Source organism: Typopeltis vanoorti, chromosome 14 (genome assembly GCF_054136105.1).
Source record: "Typopeltis vanoorti isolate ZY-2024b chromosome 14, IOZ_Tvanoo_1.0, whole genome shotgun sequence".
Taxonomy (NCBI): domain Eukaryota; kingdom Metazoa; phylum Arthropoda; class Arachnida; order Uropygi; family Thelyphonidae; genus Typopeltis; species Typopeltis vanoorti.
This window is the reverse complement of record NC_143562.1, coordinates 36768776-36789719: the sequence shown is the minus strand read 5'-3', so window position 1 is coordinate 36789719 and position 20944 is coordinate 36768776.

Genomic DNA, 20944 nt, shown 5'->3' with positions numbered 1-20944 from the left:
ATGTTAAAAATAAACTTGACAGATTTTAAAAATATCTATCTATACATTTTTTATGACTAACTATTTAAAAAAAATCACTCACTAGGATGAAATAATTTAGTTACCGATTTAAAACATTTTACAAAATTATTTAAGTTAAGGGATATAATCCCATATTGTTTCTTAGCCGAATAAGAAACTCAAAGTGTTTCATGCCGAATATAGTAGAAACTATATAAAGTTCGGCGATTCCAAGCGTAAGCAAATACCTGGATACTGCAGCAACTGACCCTTTAAGTAGTGCAAGCTGAGGCAACTCATATCAAAGGTGGAGCAAGCTCCGATCACTATTCTTGGTATTTACCCATAATGTGAACTTAGCTCCTAGGAGCTGTATTATTGTTCTACATTATGAGAGAAGGTCACTACCCAAATCGGTTTTAACCTTTTGTGTAAGTAAAACCGGCTCTAAAAATTCGGACGATCCCTAGACCACTCAATAGTGGGCGAAAGACCGTCCATCTCAGCGTTGGCTCCACTCAGTGATGGCCTTCCACCCACCACCACCGAGCAGAACCGCTCATATTCTGAAGTAAAGCATTCACCGACAAAGCCCCTCACCGGGCCGTGCCGGAAAACACTTTCCCCGGAGACTCAAATTGCTCCCTTAAGGCAAAAACCTTAAGAGAGCGAACTCATAATAGCCCCCCACCGGTTTCAACCTTTATTGAGGTCTCATCAGTGAGTAGGTAGACCCTAATTAATACCAAGTTTCTAGCGAACAGAACTTACATCCCTTCTATGAGAATTGCCAAGAAGGTGTCTTAATAAATTATTAATTATATGAAGAGCCAAAGGCTTCAATTCGGCGACATGAACTTATTTAAGTTAAGGGATATTGCATCCCATATTGTTTCTTAGCCGAATAAGAAACTTAAAGAGTTTCATGCCGAATATAGAAACTATATAAAGTTCGACGATTCCAAGCATAAGCAAATACCTGGATAGTGACACCTTCTTGGCAATTCTCATAGAAGGGATGTAAGTTCTGTTCGCTACAAACTTGGTATTAACTAGGGTCTACCTACTCACTGATGAGACCTCAATAAAGGTTGAAACCGGTCTGGGTAGTGACCTCTCATACTGTAGAACAGTAATACAGCTCCTAGGAGCTAAGTTCACATTATGGGTAAATACCAAGAATAGTGATCGGAGCTTGCTCCACCCTTGCCTCAGTTTGCACTACCAAGTGGGTCAGCTGCCACTATCCAGGTAATTGCATACGCTTAGAATCGCCGAACTTTATATAGTTTCTATATTCGGTATGAAACTCTTTGAGTTTCTTATTCGGCTAAGAAACAATATGGGATGCAATATCTTTTAACTTGAAAAGTTCTTTTCACTGAACTGAAGCCTTTGGCTCTTCATATAATTAATAATTTTACAAAGTTATTTTTAATGGCATACTACACTATTTCCATGTACACTATGTTTCAAATTTACCTCCAAAATTTATGTCGTCTGCTAATTATATAGCATTTTGATGTAAGTCTTGTGCTTCCTTTGCAAATGTTTTCCTTACTTTTTTTTAATTTTAAAGTTTTTTTTCAAACTTTCATCGTGAGTTTGGGCAGTAATATGCGAGCCATTTGGTGTTACATTCTTCCACATTGTGCAAATGATTTCAGAGGCTTTTAAAATGAATCTAAGTTAATTAAATCTCATTTTGAGAAATTAAGTGATTCCGACCTGCTAAATTTAGATGCACAGTTGCAAGATCCTGAAGAATATGAAGAAAATTTAACCACTAACAGTCAGCCAAAAAAGCAGCCTCTAAGCAGCAATGCTTAGAGGCTGACCCTGATGAAGAGGGAAGCAAAAATAAAATATGCAGAAGAGTAGAAGTTGCATGAAAAAGAAACAGAATGCCCGCTAAGGTATGTTAGCTCAATTCTTTGTTAAGAAGTAGAATAATAAATTTATATTCTGAATATATTTTATTTTCTTTCAGCTTCATGGTTTTCCTTTAACTAGGCCCTGAAACATACCCTAATTCTTTTATAAAAAAAATTAAGGGTCAAAAAAAGAAATTTGAGAAACGAATTATACTCTTTTCCATAGGTTATTATATAAGATTAATGCGTTTTCGATTAATGCGCCTGTTTTAAAGAATGTATTAAGCGCATTGATCGAGAGATTGCTGTACTGTTTGATCTTTCGTCTGACTGATCTTCAGTAGCGAGTCTCTCATTCCATCAGTCAGTGAGAAACTTACTACTGAAGTCGGGGTTGAATGTGGAATCCATTGAAGGATGTTTCCAACGTTGGATGGAGGAGTAGTCCAAGTTGATCCAACTTGAACAACTCTATTGTGAATCCATCCATGAATGGAGATTTATTTTTCTACAGGGATTTGGAGATTTGTGTTTATTTTGAGCTCTTCTACAGCAATTCGTGTTCCTAGCTTTAATGAGATGGCGAATTTTTTAATTTAATTTTTTTTTTCATGAGTTCTGTAGTAGCTTCTTGAGAGTCTCACATAAAGGTCTCGGTAGTTTGTTAATACTGTAATATACTGCCTGAAAAGAAGTTAATGGACACCCACAAAAGCAAGGTGCATCGTGCCACTTAACGAGTCACGTGGCACAGTTTTTAGCTAGTATAAATTAGAAGAAATGATACTCCCAAGTCAGTGCAACTCTATCCGGGTGAAATAGCTGTGATAAATAAACTGATGGAATTTGAAAGAGACGTCAGGATAGGAAGCTATGTTGCAAGCCTATCTGTTCGGAAAATTGTTCACATATTGGGCTATCCCAGGTCAACAATCAATGATACCATACTGAAATGAAAGCACAGGGACTCAACTGCGACAACCCACCACACTCATCGAACGTGACCATAGGGTTCTACGAAGGATGATATGTAAAAATCCCCATGCTTTGGCCGATACGTTAAATGCGATGTTCCGTGCATTCACTGGAACATGAATCTGCACAAAAATATTCAGAACCGATCCTGACAAGGGTGTCCATGCAGGACCTTAACATGCAAGCCCCACATTACCCAAACCAACATGAATCATTGTCTTTAGTGGTGCAAAGAGTGTGTATGATGGGATCTTAAAGCTTGGAAAGCTGTGCTAGGGAGCGACGAATCGAGCTACATCCTCTACTGAGCAGATGAACCGGTGTAGCAGATACCTGGTGAGCAGCTCTTACTAGAGTGCATAACCCCAACTATGAAATTCAATGGTGACAGTGTAAAGGTATGGTCCTTTTTCTCCTGGTTTGGTCTCGGACCTTATGTTCGTGGCACTACCATTAATGGTGCCATGAACATTGAACTACAAGAAGTATCTGAGCATTCTGGACAATGCATGGCTTCTTACTTTGTAGCTTCTCTATGGAACTGACCATTGTCTCTTTCAGCAAGTCAATGCACCCTGTCATAAGACTGCTGCTGTAACTGCATTGTTTGTGGACATGAACGTGACCACACTTGACTGGCCTCCACAGAACCCTGATCTCAATCCTACTGAACATCTGTGGGATGAACTGGAGCGTCACGTGAAGTCAAGGGACCCTCCCTACAACATTCCAGGACCTCATTACATGCATACAGGAAGCATGGTCCAAAATTCCCATTGATCTCTATTGTATCCTTGTTTTTGTGCAGATTCGTATTGCAGTTGATCCCTGGAACTTCGCATTCAGCTTGTCGGTCGACGAATGGCGCATTTCACGTTATCCTTCGTAGCACCCTACGGTCACGTTTGGTGAGTGTCCACTGCAGATAGCACTTGCAGTTCAATTCCTGAGCTTCTGTTTCAGTATGGTATCACTAATTGTTGATGTGGGATGGCCCAATTGTCAACAGTTTGCCAAACAGATGTAGGTCTTCAACATGGCAGGCTTATTGCAATGCCTGTTTCAAATTCTGTCAATTCCATCCACGCAGTCATTTCACCCAGACAGAGTTGCACTGATATACAACTGATATTATGTGTGCTTACGTATTAACTACAAGTATTTGGCTAACGATGGCTAAATATATTCCCACAAATTATTGGGAAGTATATTCCAACAATATATTGTTGGAATATACTTGCCGACAATTTGTGTATACATACTCATGTTCATAGAACCGCATCACCATACATAAATATAGTTTTTAGTAGTTATGGTAATTTGCATCATCTATCATTCCCATGGGTTTCTGTAAAAGGTAATAGTTGCTGCTATTGCGTCAGAATTTTTATGCTATAAATAGCAAAAGCTAGTTTTCGCATTTTCCTGTTGAGATCGCTATGACTAGTTACGTGCAGTTAACGCCTCGCAGAAAAAGTGTGATTCAAGCTTTGAATAAAGAACGCTGATCCTCTCGTGAAATAGTTAAAAGGGTGTCCTGTAGTCAATCTATTGTGCTGCTATCGAAAGTGAAGGAAAGCGGATCGGCTGAAAGGAAGAAGCGGACAGGAAGAAAGTCATTGTCTGCACCATGACAAGATTGAGTTCTAAAGCAGCTCTGCCTCAAAAATCGCCCTGCGTCGTCCGTAGAACTGAAACGGGATGGAAGAAGAAATGGGAGTTGTGACAAGTTCTGTAACTGACAGGAGAAGACTAATTCGACAGGAACTGATAGCCAGACGCCATTAAAAAAAGACCTTGTTAACAAAAAAAAAAAAAAGAGATTGACTCAGTTAAATTAGTGCAAAGAGCATAAAAAATGGACCCTTGATCAGTGGAAAAAAATAATTTTTTTCTGGCAAAAAAAAAAAAAGTAGTTTAGCCTGCAGTGCGCCAACCGGAGACAGACAGTTTGAAGACCAAAAAATTCTACCCCAACTGTCTGACAGTCAAATTCTCAGTCATTCTGACGTTCTTCGTCTGCATGTTGTATCATGGTGTTGGTCGTTTGCATTTCACAAAAGGTTCAGTGAATGCAAAAGTGTATCAGAAAATTTTACAAAAATTGTTGCCTATTATCAGAGACCACTTTTCCATAATGATGAACAGCATCTTTAAGATGACTTTGCCCCTTGTCATAGGACAAAAAGTGTAAATAATGGTATTATAACCCTACAATGTACCATATTAATTGAGTTTAGTACTTAAAAAAGCTTTAGTTTTTGTTGCAGGTTAATAAGAAGCACAATGAACATTCAACCTCAGCTATTACCGTTGCCAGGAACGAGTTCAGATCTCAACCCAGTTGAGAATTTGTGGTACGAAATGAATACTAAAATACACAAGAAAAAGGGGACTCCAAGAAGCCATTATAAGGGTATGGAACCATGAATTGACAGTTGCATCCATCAGGAAATTGCTTTTGTCAATGCCCCACCGATGCCAAGCTGTAATAAAGGTACGAGGAGGACCGGCGAAATACTAAACAGCAAAAAGTGAATTTTTAGCTATGAATGGTAGCAAAACTGTGTAGTTGAACTAAATTTTGATACTGGTATTTATTTTTCTAGTGAAAGTATCACTGTTCACTCCATTTTGAAATATTTGTAAAGTTTGTTGTCATTTCCTAATTATGCATTAGGAAATGCATAATTAGTACAATATGGCATATTGTACTAATTATGTACAATATGCCATATTGTACATAAAAAGAGCCAAATATTAATCAAAAATAAAAATGTTACAATACATTCATTATTTGTGACAATTATTATCCCCTTTTCAAATTTAATTAACAAAAAAACATGGTTTCAGCTGGAGAAGCGGTTTCTATGAACATGAGTGTATGAGACATTTGTTGCTTGATAAATATAACAACACTGATATTGAAATTTCATAATATAGTTTGTATGGCTGTGCTTTACATAGTAGAAAAGGTACATCTGTGTAATTAACATAATTAGTACAATATGGCATATTGTACTAATTATGTACAATATGCCATATTGTACTAAAAAGAGCCAAATATTAATCAAAAATAAAAATGTTACAATACATTCATTATTTGTGACAATTATTATCCCCTTTTCAAATTTAATTAACAAAAAAAACATGGTTTCAGCTGGAGAAGCGGTTTCTATGAACATGAGTGTATGAGACATTTGTTGCTTGATAAATATAACAACACTGATATTGAAATTTCATAATATAGTTTGTATGGCTGTGCTTTACATAGTAGAAAAGGTACATCTGTGTGATTTTAAGACCTGGTGTGTTTACCACACTCCGTCCTTACGACTGGTATATGATTAGTATTACTGATTATAATTTATTCTAATATTTTTGCCTATAGCAGAGTATATCATATTTCTAAATAAAAGGATAAAAAAGAAATCCTGTTTTTTTTTTATTATTATTATTGCCGACAGCAGATTTCACTTTCGATAAGAACTTGTGTAACTGGCGGTTGTCTGAGGATGAAGGAAAGTTTAGCAGATGCTAAAGATAGAGAATTGAAATGAGAGGAAAACAGGTTTAACGCAGAAGTATATAGAGGACACTTCACTTTCCCTCCCCGCCTTTCTTTTCCTATAAGGAAACATTATACATTACCAAGAAAGCTACCGTCTGACCTCTAACAGCTCCTGGTATTCAGGTTTACATGCTGCTTGATTGAAGGCCATCTCCTTGTTTTAGTAACATGAACCTTCATAATTCAGAGAATAAGATATCGAAGACGGGTTTTGTTGCTCTTAACATTTTGAAAACAGATTAACTAAATAAACACAGTTACAAATTAGCCCGAATTTGGTGTCTTATAATTTCTTATCGTAAAGTTACAAAGAAAGCACACTGAATGCTTTTAGTATATTTGTCATATGCTTTTAGACTAATTTAACCAAAATATGATTAATTCGTGTATTATATTATTTAAATTATTTTTAATATCAGAACTCGTGGAGTCCACAGGCACATCGCCAAAAGCAGAATTTATTCGAGTGTCCAAGCGGATTAAGTAATCGTTAGGAATTAAAGGAAGCCCTTATTTTCTTATATTATATTATATTATACTTTCCAAAATAAATAAATAAATAAAATAATAAATAAATAAATAGCGTTTTCTTTAATATTATCGACTTCTCCATCTTGGAAAAGTTTTCATAGAATACAAATGTTCTCCAAACAACATACACAACGATACAACAACAACACTAATCACTTTATTGAACTCCTATTGACTTACATATAATCAAAAAAAAAAAAAAAAAAACAATGTGGGTGGGGCTAATCTGGGGCAAGTGCATTTTTTTTTTCTTGACGAGTAGGATTTTGCATAATTTGTCGACTCTTGTATATGACTACAAATTACAGATATTTGGGTTCTTTCTCTTGCAGAGCAATATTTAACCCATTCAAACGTGATATCAGTTAAGACAGCTAGTGTGCTAAGGAAAGCGAGATTACTGAGGCTTTTAGTTAGTCAGTTTCACAATTTATTTCAATCAAAAGAGATCAAGTTCTTTCCGAAGTTGTAAAATCTCACTGGACATTTTCGAGTATTCGACCAATGGATTCGACTGTACAGAAGCAAGTCACTAGATCTAGCATCAAGTTCATCTAGAAAATGTTCTGAATGTGTAAGAGCATTTCTGCCCCTAATTCGTTATTTTTACCAAATTGTCCATTGTATTGGATAGGACCAGTGAAGTTCCACATATTACTTGTTCATGTAGAATGAAATGATGTAATATTTGAGATTTGATTCCATCTCTTTTCAGCAAACCAACAACTCCAATTTTACCTCTGTCATATGAATAAAGTCGCAATGAAAGTAGTCAGTAATTAGGAGCACATAGTTGACAGTGTGCACAATTATTAATTCATTTGCGATGGAGTAAATATACCTTTTACTAAAATTAAGACTGTGAGCATATAATCATATACCATTGGTTGATATGACATAGGAACCGCAGCATGTTCTATTAGAAATGATAAAAAGAAAGAAAATTCAGAAGTGAAATTTGTTTTATGTTTATTTTTGGAGGGTTGCAGAATTTCGTTCATTGGCCACAAACAGTTCTACCGTCTACGTTGCACACTACACCATATAATTACAGTTAACGGATTATTTTTGTTTGTCACTTATGCTCTGTGGCCAATTTCTCTCTCTCTCTCTCTCTCTCTCTCTCTCTCTCTCTCTCTCTTTTTTCCCTTTTTTTTTTTAAATGAAATACCCAAGTTGAGACCAGCTGAGTCGCTAACCTTCCCATGTTTTTATGAAATGTATTGCAAAACATCCTTCTATATAAAAAAAAAATCTATAAATATAATAACTGAAGTAAACATGATAGAGAAATATATGATGTAACGTAATACTTCTGTTTGTGTGTGTGTGTGTGCGCGCGTGCTGTGACGCAATGTTTTTCCCGAAATCTACAAGGGAAGAGCACATCAAATATACAAGACATATCTGGTGTGGCGCAATGTGTCACGAAATCTACACGAAGTACAGAAAAAGCAAATATGAAATAAACAAGTCAATAACGCCGATAAGAACGATGTGTGTTGTAATGGTTGTGGACGACTAATGTCTCATGGGAAAGGAACACGAAGAAAGGCGGGGGGTGGGGAACCATTCTTGCATTATATCACTGTACTCTATGTTAGTGTGTAAGTAGCACTCGCTTGTACTGTCTAATATTCTTCTCCTTTGTAACGTTTTGAAAGTGCCCTTTCTAGGGTATTCTATATATTCTAAAGGAAACCCGAAGGGTCCAATTATCTTTTCGGCCTAGTTGGTCGAGCAGATAGCATCTGTGCTATGAAACCAAAATGTTACGGTTTCGAATTCTATTGTTAGTTTGGATGGAATTCAGGCCGAAGCAAATTTAAGCTATGAGGCCAGTATATTACGTCTGTTAATTATGCACTGTATGTTCTTATGACTAGCTGGAGGGATTAAAAACCAGTTCTGCAAGGAGAAATCCTGCCATCCTCTGTATGTTACTGGGTAACACACCGTCAATTAAAAAGCACTTTTATAGGTTCTTTACGTGTCTTTACAAACCGACTGTACCAGAAGGCGCTCGAATCCGATTTGTTAATGACTATCTCAAAGTACTAAATGATTTTCACTGTCTTGTGACAGTCCACCACCACCATCCTACTTATTGAAGGATTGTTAATTTGGTCCACTTAGTTCTGAAGCTCCATTATTATTTATAATATGCGTACATGTGCATAAATTGAAAATAAACATCTGAAAATTATTAGCTAAATGTTTAAGTTTCTTGTATATACATATAAGAAAGACAATTTAAAGATGTTTATATATATTTTAAAAAAAAAATAAAATAAAGAGCATACGTACATTAAATTGTATGAAATATGAAAAAGCTTCTCTCCTTAAATTATTTTCATCTTTAATTATTTATAGAAAATTAACCCTACTTAGCATAAAAATTGCTGTATGCTATTCTAGTAAAACTGCATCTAATTGAGCAGATGAAATTCACAGTATTTTATTTATTTATTTATTTAGTGGAGAATAAATGTATTGGCATTATGTCATACAATAGAGAGAGCTTGCTGCAAACTATATAGTAGCAGGGGTGTTCAACCAGTCGATCGCGATCGACCGGTCGATCGCGGAGCGATTTTTGGTCGATCTCTTGTGTATTCCTCCTTACTTACAAATTTAATTAAAACTGAAAACATAATATTTTATTTATCATTATTTTGTATTATTTTTAATTCGCTTTAAGTGTATGGCTATTGTTTATTTATTTTTCGTTAAAATTGTCAAATCAGTAATTTTCTTATAAGTCCGGGTAAATGAATTAATTTGGATGAGTGGAAGTCAAACAGCGAGCCGAGTGAATACGATTATAAGCAAAGTGTAAAAACTCGATTGTAGCTTAAATATTAAATATTCCAAAGCACATTTCATCGATTTTTTACTTAGGTTAAGTCTCATGTGAATATTGTAAAAAATAAACTTTGTTTGTCTCGGTATAGTTTGTATTAGATGTTTTTGTAAATAACTCTTTTGAAGCTAACTGTATATACTGCTTTAATAAGAATATGTTAGAGTGTTAAAAACAAAGGCAATATTTTTGTCGCCGAAGCTGTACATGGCGGCATTAGAAAAATTGTTATTGAAACTTGTATGTATGAGAAAGTCTTGCAGGCTTTAAGTGTAAACATCTCCGAAGTCAGTCAGAAAGAGTTCAAACAACTTTCCGATGGCCGGCAACTTACAATCAAAAGAAAGCGGAGGAGAACAAAAGGCGTGCCGATGAAAGACTCATACCGATTCTTTGGGGGTTGCCAAACTTCATGCGAGGTCTCAGAGGAGGCCTAATAAAAAGGGACTGAAGCAAGCAGAAGGGATCCCGGTTCCAGAATTGCTGTCAGAGAGGAAGCCGTCCGGTCCAGAGTCGCCGTCAGAGAGACTGCCCAGATCCATGTTGCTTGAGAGAGGAGTTTCCCGCTTCCAGAAAGGAGCTTCTCGGTTCGAGATGTCGCTAGAGAGAGACCTTCTAGGCAGCAGACAAGGTTTCAAATTGCCGAAAGGAAGAGTTCCAATTGCCGGAGAAAAGTTTCCAGGCCAGGTTAATGTCAGACATTCACCAGTGTGTTGCGTTTTCATTACAATTTGATGAATCAAACGACTTCACTGATATTGATCAGTTAATGGTATTTATTGGCATGGTATTTCAAGATTATTAAAGTAAAGAAGAACTTTTAAAAATTATACCATTATTGGGAAGGACTAGGGGAGAAGACATTTTTTCAGCATTTAATGAATTTGCTAAACAACACAAACTTCCTCTTTTTAAACTTGTGTCTATTACTACTAATGGTGCTCCTGCAATGATAGGTAATAAATCAGGCTTCATTTCATTATGTAAAAACGATGACAAATATCCAGATTTTTTAACGTACCACTTTATTATTTACCAACAAGTACTGTGTAGTAAAAGATTAAACACAAAAGATGTTTTGGATATTACATTTAAAATTGTAAATTCTGTTCGAGGAAAAGCTCTGCAACGGCAGTTATTTAAATTACAGGCAGATGATGATAGGGAACTTCTGTTGTACAATAATGTTCGCTGGCTCAGCAGAAGTCAATTTTTAGAAAGATTTCGTATATTAATTAACGATATAAAATTTTTTTCTAGATGAAAAATGAGATATTTATCCACAATTCAGTGATAAAAGATGGTTGTTACACTTATCATTTTTAGTAGATTTCTGTACGAAATAAGCAATTTAAATTTAGAGTTACAAGGTAGAGATAAAAATTTAATTGACATGTTAAGTTCAATAAAAGCTTTCCGACAATACTTACTTTTATTAAAGAAAAATATAAATGACCGCGAATTTAGACATCTCCCATATTTATTAAAATTTTTTTGAACAAAATCAAGAAATGTTTCTCTACGATTTAAAAGAATTTATTCGTGAAATAGAATTAGTTGAGGAAGAAATAAATTCAAGATTTAAAGATTTTAATAAAACTAAAATGATTGTATCTTTTATCAATAATCCATTTCAAGAAAACTTGAACATCACAGAAATTTCAAATAAAATTAGTGGGCTGTTTGATATAAACCAAGCTGAAGTAGAACTTGAGATAATAAACATTCAGAATAGTTTGCATTTAAAATCAATAAACAATGAAGTCATTTGGAAGTATGCACATGAAAAATTCCCAATATTAACTGATATTGCACGAAAAATTCTGTCGTGTTTCGGATCGACGTATTTGTCAGAATCCGCTTTTTCAAATATGACCGTCATAAAAAATCAATTAAGAAACCAAATTACGAATGATCATTTAGATGATTGTCTACGATTGGCCACTTTTTCATATCAACTTCACTATGAAAATATTGCGAGGGTAAATAAGGGTAAATATTAAGATTAGTGATCAGAGCTTGCTCCACCTCTACCACGAGTTGCCTTGGTCTTGCACTACCTGTGGGATCAGCTAGTCTTGCATAAATTGCAGGTGCAAACTTGACATTTTGTCTGTTTGCTTACTTGGAAAAAATGGAGTAAAACCAGGTTTAAAATTGCTTGGTATCTTTAACATAACTATACCCAAGTGTATATATATATATATATATATATATATAAAATATATATATATATATATATATATATATATATATATATATATATATATATATATATATATATATATATATATATATATATATATATATATATATATAAAAAATATATATATATATATATATATATATATATATATATATATATATATATATATATATATATATATATATATATATAAATATATATATATATATATTTTTTTTTGTATTAAAATAATTAAATGGGATAAATAAATTTTTAAATACACAAATAAAGTTTTTAGTCGTGTATTTTTTTTAGTTGTTTATTTTTAGTTTATTTTTGCGTAATCAGATATCAGGTTGGGGGAACGTGATCTATATAAGAGAGTAGATCGCCGAATAACTTTTTATAGAAAAGTAGCTCGTGTAGTAAAAGAGGTTGAACACCACTGTTATATATAGGATATATGAGTAAAGAGCAAGTTGATGTGAAATCATCTGTTTTGTATACAAATAGTTTCATCGGGAAAACATTTCCGCGCGCATACTTTTAATTGCTCACGCTTGTGTAAATTAACAACAACAAAACGATATGAATGAAAACAACATTATAATTTCTTGACAAGTGTTTGCTTTTTAAGCCTTTTAAATACAGCAGTATTTCTATAAAGCTAAACAATGTCATACAACAATATACATTTTGTTGTTGTTGTTGTTTTGGCTTTTTTTCAGGTGCTTATGCTGCCTTGTTAATTTCTGCACCTAGATCCGCAGCAAAAGGCGTAGCTTTTTTTTTCGCCTCACTCAGAGAAACTGGGGTTTTAAATTCAACAATTCAGAATAATTGATCCGATGTGATTACATAGAAAACATAATATTTCGGATAGGAATGCGAAATGCCAGTACACGTTTGCCATATTCTCGTCACTGTTTACTCGTTACAGCAGAAGACAATTCACTCATTAGCAGTAATGGCAGTGAAAAAAAAAAAAAAAAAAAAAACTGAGAGTTTTGGAAAACGAAACAGCATTACGGGATATATGTTATTTATTTATCGCTCGATTTCTAATGAAAATGATGAAAATAATATATTATATTGGAAATTAATGTAGCTGGTAAATAGGTGTAATATATACAGCGAATTGGATAATTTTTTACACTTATATTTAACTTTGAAAGTATAACTTGATTATACTTTCAAGTTAGATTACCACATTAAATAATTCAAAAAAAGACCATTATAAGTTGGAGTCTGGTCACTGAAAGAAGACTTCTTTTTTCAAAGCCGTTCAGGTGTTCCCCATTTAGTCGATCTTTGGTACAGTCAAGTAGAGTTTTCCCCGAGAATCTCCGGTTTTTAACCCCACATCTCAAAAAACTTGATCACATAACTCACGCTAAAATACAAGAGTTAGGGTTTAGGACCACTACAAGAAAAGGCTGCGCTGTCTTTCTCCTGAAAGGCCTCAATTCATTGCTAGGTTGAGCTCATTCTAACTGAAACTTGAAGGATGGAGACTGGTTTCTCCTCCTGTCTTTTTTTTTTTTTTTTTTTTTAAGTTAGGGCTAAAGGAGCTCTGCTATTGGGATACAAATTGCATTAGAGGAGAATGATTTTAAAATTTATTGCATGCATATTTGTGCTTTTGTACAGATTTAACAGGATGATGAAATTTCACTGTGACTTTTCTTTATTGAAAAAAAAACAAAAAAACTCAATAACAAACTTTATAGATACTTAATACAAAAGCTTGAGAATAAAGAAACTGGGCTTCTCAGATTTCAAATAATTTAATTCATCTGACATATATTCATAAACTGATAGGTGTATTGTATATAACACCAATACATATAAAATAAATCATGAAAGTCAGTTAGCATAGTATAGCAGTGCTGAGAGAGGTTAATAAATTAGATAATTCAGTAACGTTGCTCTATATACCAAACATTTAACTTTTTTAAAGTCATTTCTGCCTCTAATAAGAAGGCTGATGATCTCATATGGGGAGAAACTCAAAAACCTCCATGCCTATGATTAGAATGATCCTGCAGCCTGTTGGTTGGATAACAAAGATGCTTACCACTCATACAAGGGCTAACTCAAAATTGTATCAAATGTATAATAATGATAATCCAACCATTAGACACCGTCATCAGTTTCCTGATACGTACCTTCAGGGGGATGCGATGGCAGTACTATATGATAAGTTTACATTAGTACTAATGTCCTATCACCAATCTTCCTCCAAATTATGAGTGCTCCATATTGTCATATCTAATATTTCAGTCTTCTAGGACACCTCTGATTGAATAATCCATATAGATGTTCGTCTTCCTCTGGATATTTTTCCTGCCATCTTAGCATCAAACATCTGTTGTGCTAACCTTTCATTTCCCATTCTGTTTAAATGACCATACCACCTAAGATTAGCTTCTCTGAAGCATTCTTGAATGTTAACAATGTCAAGTTCCTTCTTAATATATTAATTTTTAATATGATTTTGTCACTGATGCATCCGTTCATCCCTACGTTTTCTCAGAAGTCTCATTACTGTGATGTCTAATTTTTGATGAAACGATTTAACCCAAATGTTGGATTCACAACTGAACTAGCAGTACACTTTCTTGTATTGCTAGTTTAGTGTTTTGACTAATTTCTCCCGTATTCCACAGAAATATATTCAACTAGCTCCCACCATACCAGCTTCTTATTCTGTTATCTCTTTCTAGATTTAATTTGCCGTTCTTCACTAAAAACGATGCCTAAATAGCTGATATTTTATTTGTTCTAGTTCTTCACATAGGTTGTTTGCACCAAAGACCGACTACCTGGGAATTGACAGAAAAAAGACCTGGAAATGTTTCTCTAATTGGTGACTACATTAAAACTCCTGATGGTCATTTTTATGATGTTCTGGCAGTATGAACATTACCACCAGGCTACACAGGTACCTCTGATTTGTGAGAGATGCCAAATTGTCTCATAAGCTGTAAGGGTTTTTTCTTTGTATAAAGTATTACAAGCTTGTTTTTAATCAATTAACAAATGGCATACATTCATGAGCATAGCCTTTGTTAATTGATTATAAAAAAAAAAACCAATGCCAGCGCCTCGCTCTGTCTTTTGGAGGTCAGCGATCGAGGGAGGCGCTGGCATCGATCGATGGATGCTGCGTTCCACATAATTCCGCAAATATTCAACAGGATTCTAATGAAGAGAATCGGACAGCTGATTTTATTGTGATACTCATAAGTATGTATGAATATTGTATTCGCAACGCTTCTCAGATATACCCAATACTGAAATTTTGATCTCAGCTACTTTGCTACTTATTGAATATTCTTTTGCATAGGTTGTATATCATCATTATCAGGTCTCCATATTTCTAGAAAATTTTTCTATCCAAGAAAAATCAAATGCCACTTATCCCATGTTCACTCCAGATAAAGTGCTGTTGAAATTATCAAGAAAAGCAAATGCCATCTTTCAACTCCCATTTACAAGCCATCCCCCACCTGGTCAACATCTGCTTAAATGTTTACATCCCTCCTTCTCACATGTCAGATGATTAATTTTTTTTTTTTTTACTTCATCGTTTCATTCCCTAACATCTGGTTGTCAAAATGCTCAGTCGATTGCTATTTCGAAAAATAAATAAATAAATAAAATAAAATAAAGTTGATGTCTGTGTTCTGTTTATGTCCAGTATATATCATGTGGATAATGTTTGATTAAAAAAAAAAACATTCTACTATTGTACGCTCAGAGTTCATAGAACCAGAGCTGGCAATGTGCCAAGAATAGTCAATTCATGCTGAAGGGGAGAAAGAAATAAAGGATATACGAATCACCAACACGCGAAATCACGTGTTTTATACGTAAATTTTCCAACTGTTGTACAAGCAAAATAGTTACCACTTTAATAACTAGAATTTTCATAAAGGAAAAGCTAATTTTCTGACGTATAATAATAAACATTCGTCCCATGAAACATTGATCACCCTAATATCGAAATGAATTCTCTTTCTTCTGATATGCGCAGAAGTGTCGAAGTGTCTTGTATTGTGGGAGTACAGCCCTTTCGTGTGTATTATAGTACAGTTTGTCAGAAGAGCGAAATAAATAAACTAATTTGATATTATATTGAATAAGTTAAGTAACATCATATTAACGGTAACAGCATCAGAGGATATTTGGAATAAATTAACAATATTGCGAACACTCAGTTCCCATTATATTATGAGGGATAGCAATGTAATTTGTAGCGTCTGAGATCTGCATGTGCCAGTTTTTTTTTTTTTTTTTTTTTGGATGAAAGATGACTTGCCTTGACAGGATTATACATTCTTTACCGTGTGGTTAGCATACCCGCTCGACAGTTAAGATGCTGCGGCGCTAAGGGCATGGAAGTTTGTGATTGTTTTCTAACTTCTGCGTGGAAAGGGCATTTGTTACTCTAGCAGAAGGCTTGGCTCCCAAAATCCTATGAGATGGAGTGTAACCATACGCAATCAACAGCGTTAAATGTGAACAATTAACGAACCCGTTACCATTGATTATGTTTATTATTATTATTATTATTATTCAACATTTCCGATGATTATCTGAGGAAGAAATTATAATCAACCGGCCATTTCTGTATTCTTCCATAGAACTTGACCGAGTTAGTTAAGTACTATGGACAGGCCTGGCGCGAGGTAGAGGAGGATTGGGCGAATGCTGCAGGCGGAGAATTAAAAGGACAGAAAACTTACAGTTCACCAAGCCCATAACTTTGCTCTAAATATTGGGTTAAATGCTGATTTCTCAACTAACGACAGCACACGAACTCGACATGTAAAAACTCAATTTGATTATGTATGTCCTGACGAATCAATTATTAATTTTGAGCAATATTTTCAAATTAATTTTTTAATGTAATTCTTGATTCAGCAATAACATCAATTACTGAAAGATTTGAACAGCTAAATAAATATGAATTAATTTTTGGGTTTCTCTTTAACATTGGTAACTTAAAATTTGATAATGATACAGTAAAAAGCTTGTTTCGACTTAGAAATTGTTCTGTCTGATGGCGATCAAAAAGATATTTCAGCAATTTAGATGAATTAAAAATATTGTCTCGGAGGATATCAAATAATTATTCTCCCAAACAAGTATTAAATTATATTCGTACAAATAACTGCATAAGTCTTTTTCCTAATGTGCACACATCACTACAAATTCTTTTAACAATCCCAACTACAGTTGCAAGTGCAGAGCGCAGTTTTTCTAAATTAAGACTTATTAAAAATTGTCCCCAAGCAAGAGATTAGATGGCTTAGCCACTTTATCTATTGAAAGTGACATAGCCGAGACATTAGATCTAGAAGAAGTAGTAAAGACTTTTGCCGAAATTAAGGCGAGAAAGGGTTCTTTTTTTAAATAATTGAAATTATTAATTCTTAATTTAGATTTTTTCATATTTGTTTTGTCATATTTAATGTGATTTATGTAAATTTATAAATTGTGTTAAAATTATATACCCATTATATAATAAACACAAAAATATTTTATTTATTTATTATTATTATTTATCTATTCACTATATATATATATATATATATATATATATATATATATATACAATTTCGACCGAAGGGCGGAAAAAAAATCTTGCCCGCACTCAAAAATTTGCTCGGGCCTGCGCTGACTATGGAAGAATATAGAAACAATTTGCGCTAGTCCTGATTTACGTCATATACGAGGGTGGTCTGAAAGGTTCTCGCTTCAACCAGAGATGGCAATACTAACGGCACGATTTTTTTTCTAAGTTTGTACATCTGTCATAAGCATCCATGTGAAACTGCAAGTCATTCTATCGAGTAGTTTGTTTTATACAGATGTCTGAAGCAAAAGTGCTGTCCGTATCCCTTGAAATGGATAAAATTGAGTATCGTGCGGTTATAAAATTCTTTGTAAAAGAAGGTTTAACAGCAAAAGAAAATCATTCGAAGCTCGTAAAAGTTTATGGGCTCTCTTCTCCTACGTTTTCGACAATTAAGAAAGGGCTGCCGAGTTTAAACGTGGCCGTACCAGCCTTGAAGATGATCCATGCGAAGAAAGTCCAAAAAGTGTAATAACACCAGAAATCATTGATCAAATGCACGATATGGTATTGGCTGACCGGCGAGTCCAAGCGTGAGAAATTGCTGAGATTATAGGCATTTCAAAAGAACGTGCGGGATATATTTTGCATGAAGAATTGCAAATGAAAAAGCTTTGTGCAAGATTGGTGCCGCGTTTGCTCACAGCAGATCAAAAATGCACTCACATGAAAATCTCTGAACAGTGCTTGGAACGTTTTAACAAGAATAAAACTGAATTTGTGCGTCGATTTATTACTACGGATGAGACGTAGATTCACCATTACACACCAGACTTCAAACAGTAGTCAAAACAGTGGACAAAAGCCAGTTGTTCAGCGCCAAAGAGGACAAAGGCGATTCCATCAGCAGGAAAGGTCGTGGCATCAGTGTTTTTGGGATGTTAAAAGCATTTTGTTTAGTAATTATCTTGAAAAGGATAAAACAATAACCTGGGAATATTATTCCGATCTTTTAACCAGACTAGACGAAAACATTCGTGAGAAAAGACCCGGTTTCCATCTTTCGTAAGGACAATGCACCCCACAAAGGTGTTTTGTCAACGGGAAAATTAAGGTATCGGCTCTATGAATTGTTGGAACATCCTTCCTATTCCCCAGATTTGGCTCCCTCTGACTTCTATCGCTTCCCAAAACAAACTCTTCCTCGCTGGTCAGCGTTTTTCTTCGAATCAAGAGGTAATTGCAGCTGTAGAGAGGTATTTTGCAAATCTTACTGAGAACCACTACAGGGACGTGATAATGGTGCTGGAATAAATGTATTAGTCTTAAGGGAGATTATGTTGAAAATTAAAAATAATTTTCAAATTATAAATTCGTTGTTTTTCATTGTTAGGCCGAGAATTTCTCAGACCAACCTGTTTTTCTCACATAGCAAATTTTTTTGAAGGACCTTTTTTTTGAAGTTTATTCAATCTCATAGTTTGATTTTCTATAATTGGGCAATGAAATACCATTAGAAGTAAAATATTAACTTTCAAGTAATAAAATCACGTTCTTGTTATTTCACAAAGGGAGTAGGTGAAATATTTTTAGGCCTAATTACTTTTTTGGGAATCAGTAAGCATCCCGATTTCATCCTTACTTGTTACCAATCATTGAGGCCATAATTTCAAATTTTTGAGAGACGAGAGTTCAGCAGACAACAGACAACAGCACCCATTTCTTGTTCATAAAGTTTAACTGGTATCATCATCGACATGAAATCATCGACTTCTGTTATTGAGTTTTGAGTTGTAGAATTAAAAACCACAGTGTTGGGCACGTAAATCCTATAGGTCGCATCTGCGATCTAGACGGAAAAAAAAAGAAGGTACTGTAATCGGAAATCAGAATCAAATTTATAACGATCTTTTAATGATAATAATCATCAATTAATTCGTGTGAATTAGATTTTAGACTAGTTGTTGGATAGTCAATAGAAACCGAAGAAACAGTAAAGCAACTAATAAAATTGATGGAAAGGAACAGAACATTGATGACAAAATGTGCATTGCTTCCATCATATCGATCACTTCATATCAGAACCCCAACTGTGGGTTCTGATATGTGGTGGTTATGCAAGATCGTTGTGTTGAACTCCATTGTCCATCGGGAAAGGTACTGCAAAGTAAGGTAAACAAGGCAAGGGTTTGAATTGTGTAATGTTTACAACTCTTAGATGAGAGCGACACGTTTGGATATGCTGCTTTCAAAGAGAATGATAATTGCAGCATGTCATATTTCTAGAGATGTGGCAACGTAATGTGAAGAAATATGACTGGGAGAAAGGTAATACTGACCAACACAGAGCCGCTCTTATCTATATCCTACAAATGATGTTTGAGAAACGATATATTCCTGCTGAGAGCAATATCACATCCACTTACTCTGCTACAGGAACCAGGAACTCTGTCAGTTATTGAAGGTGGGGGACAGAATATCGTTATTCCCTTTACTAATGTTTTATAGAAAGTCTGAGAAGAAAAGAAGATTTTTTTTCAGTGTGCGTATGTTCATACCATATTTTGGATAGACAAATACAAGTAATTTACAGATTTAATAATAAAAACAAAAACAAAAAAAAAATCAGCTAACGCCTTTTTATTCCCGTATATACGGGAGTAGGCGAGGCCATTTAGCCCTATCTAACTTTTGGAGACTGAGTGGGCAGTTCAATCTCCACTGGTACCCATTCAGAGACAGATGGCCCAAGGCTATCACTAATTAAGCGGTACGCAGTGAAGAGAGACGGCTCAAATGTGCCGCCATCTCGTGGTCCCTAACACAATATATTTTAATGTCTGAAATAATGTGGGTTCTACGGTCGATTTTCTTGAGTTTACAGGACGAAAAACCCGAGTTTCCGGGAGGAAAAACCTGCTTGCCCGTGCCAGAGATCGACTAACTCGGGAACCGGTCGAAAAAAGGCTTAGAAAAATTTCCTCTAGTCGCCGACTAGACTCGAAACCAAGACTTCCTTCGTGCGGCCTAGCGCGATGGTGTGCAAACGCCACATCCACTGAGCTACACAGGCTCCTTATATTTATTAAACCTTTGTACATGTTACAACTTGCTAAGAGTAAAGTTAAACAGCTTTACTTAGTCTTATTTATTTAACTGTCAAGTCAGTTATTATGTTCTCAAAATGAAAATTTTCAGTTATTTCATTTTCTATCGATCTAATTGTAAGTGATAATAAATGAGAAACTCTCTGATATGCTCTGTTGAAATGTTCACGTGTATGTATGCTTTTATTCTGTAATAATTTAGTGACAATATTTAAGTTCATACCAGACTACTAAGGAAATAATAAATTGTAATG